The sequence below is a fragment of the Schistocerca gregaria genome, chromosome 10, assembly GCF_023897955.1.
Source record: "Schistocerca gregaria isolate iqSchGreg1 chromosome 10, iqSchGreg1.2, whole genome shotgun sequence".
NCBI lineage: Eukaryota > Metazoa > Arthropoda > Insecta > Orthoptera > Acrididae > Schistocerca > Schistocerca gregaria.
In genome coordinates, this window is record NC_064929.1 from 146,959,794 (window position 1) to 146,962,594 (window position 2,801).

Genomic DNA, 2,801 nt, shown 5'->3' on the forward strand with positions numbered 1-2,801 from the left:
GCAGCTTCAATGTATGAGCCGTCAAGCTGATTGTGCGATAATTCTCACACTTGTCAGCTCTTGCCGTCTTCGGAAATGTGTGGATGATGCTTTTCCGAAAGTCAGATGGTAAGTCGCCAGACTCGTATATTCTACACCCCAACGTGAATATCCGTTTTGTTGCCACTTCATACACGGTGAGAATGTGGACCTCGCGGGAGGTGTGCGCGAGATAGTCCCTGCAGTCGCGCTATTCTGTGCCCTCGGTGGCTCGGATGGATAAACCGTCTGCCACGTAAGCAGGAGATCGGGGGTTCGAGTCCCGGTTGTGGGCACACATTTTCACCTGTCCCCACTGACATATATCAACGCCCATTAGCAGCCGAAGGTATTAATATAATTCTAATTTCGGATAAAGAACTGCTCTTCCATCGACATGCAGAATACTGCAGAAGCTGATAAAAGCGTTGTACCCAGTGCTCAACACCTGGGAACTGAACCTGGAAACCAAGATCCGACTACCCTCCCATATGGCTCCACTGCGTGAGTTACGATTAGTGCCTCCTGGATGCAGACCCTCCAGCGCATCCAGAATAAGATGCTTCTGTGGAGCCTGTATGCCCTTCCCATCACGAGGGCAGTTACCTTCCACGAGGAAACAAACACGGTAACTCTGAAAACGTCCATTCGACAGAAGGCAAGGCGTCTCTGTGACAAAGTGGATGCCCTGCACGACACTATGATATGGCACCACGACCCCCCGGCACTGGATCCGCCACCCTGTACCTCTCACCATCCTCGAGGAATCAGATTCAGAACATGGCTAACGATAGCCCTGTTACGACCACTAATGAAGTGTCAGTTTTGATACGACCACTCGATATGTGTCGCCCACCAAGACCAGTATGGTGTACTTGTGTTACCTATTGCCTGCCATCTTGAACGTCCACTGTCGGAGGGTGGTATGGGACTTCAAGTCCCACCGCCACACCTTCGACATGCGCTCCAATGATGTCATTGGAATGACGTCATTGCCCGCATCTCGTGGTCGTGCGGTAGCGTTCTCGCTTCCCACGCCCCGGTTCCTGGGTCAGGGATTTTCTCTGCCTCGTGATGGCTGGGTGTTGTGTGATGTCCTTAGGTTAGTTAGGTTTAAGTAGTTCTAAGTTCTAGGGGACTGATGACCATAGATGTTAAGTCCCATAGTGTTTAGAGCCATTTGAACCAATGACGTCATTGTAGGATAGAACACTTTTTCCCTGAACACCAAAACAGTAAGCCCGAGATCCACCAGTGATGCTCTACTTCAACCTACCACAAAAAAAAAAGACCCAGCAATCAGTAGTTTTACTCTTCACAACGATGGCGGAGATAGCTGTCGAAAGCTTGCTAATTTTATTCGAATTGGCCCTGCTTGAAAACCGAGAAGATTTCATTCAGTTTTGGAAAGATATTATAAGATGCAAGTAAAATGAGGACATTTAGAATTAAATTATGCGAGGCTGAGTGAAACAGACTAGGAAATGTGACACGAAGTCGTATGTGAATTTTGTCACGCGATCGTTAAAATAAGTGGCGGTGGCTGGAGTAGATGAGATAAAACGTGCAGACTGATCAGAGGAAAAACGCATCTGCGGAAAGATATTGTTAACATAGAATAAAAATTTGTATCTTGGGAAGTATTCTCTGAAGGTATTTGTCTAGTGTAGCATTATAGGAGGGCAACGGCCCTGCCGAAGTGGATACACCGGTTCCCGTGAGATCACCGAAGTTAAGCGCTGTCGGGCGTGGTTGGCACTTGGATGGGTGACCATCCAGGCTTCCATGCGCTGCTGCCATTTTTCGGGGTGCACTCAGCCTCGTGATGCCAATTGAGGAGCTACCCGACCAAATAGTATCGGCTTCGGTGAAGAATACCATCTTAGGACCGGAGAGCGGTGTGCTGACCCCACGCCCCCCCTGTCCGCATCCTCCACTGAGGATGACACGGCGGTCGGATGGTCCCGGTAGGCCACTCGTGGTCTGAAGACGGAGTAGCATTATAGGGAAATGAAAGGTGAACAACACGTGGTTCAGACAAGCAAAGAACAGAAGCTTTGAAATGTTGTGCCATAAAAGAATGCTCAAGATTCGAGGGGTAGATCAAATAACTGATGAAGAGATACGGAATTTAATTAGAGAGAAGGATTTTGTCACATATCTCAACTAAAAGTGAATTGAGGCATTGTAAATGTGGTAATGCGGAGAAGTGTGGAAGGTAACAATATTGTAGAGGGAGATAAATGCCTGACTGCTGCAAGCAGGTTCTCATGGATGTTGGCTGCAGAAGCTGTGCAGACATGAAGAGGCTTTCAGAGAGTAGATGAGTTTGGAGAGTTGCACCAGAGCTCACTTCGGACTGATAACAACAACAGCAGCAGCAGGAACAGCTGTGCATAGCGTTGCAGAGCTATGTGAAAGGGAACGATCATGTGAGGATTGTGGTACGGGAGGCGAATGGTTGATTTCGATTTATTTTGGGAAAGAGTGATTCATCTGTAAAGGAGGCCGCTCATACCACTGTAGTACGATCTATTCTTGAGTACTGCTCGTGAGTTTGCGGTCCAGGTCGGATTAAGGGAGGACATCGAAGCTGAGGCGTGGCTGGCTCATGTGATGCGCAGGATTAAACCTTCATTGCAATTCTGTCTTTAGTCGTGATTACGCTGTTATCCTCTCCTTCCGCGGGTGGCAGCAGCGGTGTATATAGATATTCGCACCTTGGACTATCTTCGACCTGGCTCATATAGTTTCCGGCTGGGCGGTGTGCGAAGGGTCTGAGC

The 2,801-nt window shown here is 48.4% G+C and overlaps 1 pseudogene; it reads left to right on the forward strand.

The window, feature by feature from the left end:
• The first annotated feature begins 1,699 nt into the window (after window positions 1-1,699).
• Window positions 1,700-1,817, forward strand: LOC126293773 (5S ribosomal RNA; annotated as a pseudogene).
• Window positions 1,818-2,801: the final 984 nt, after the last annotated feature.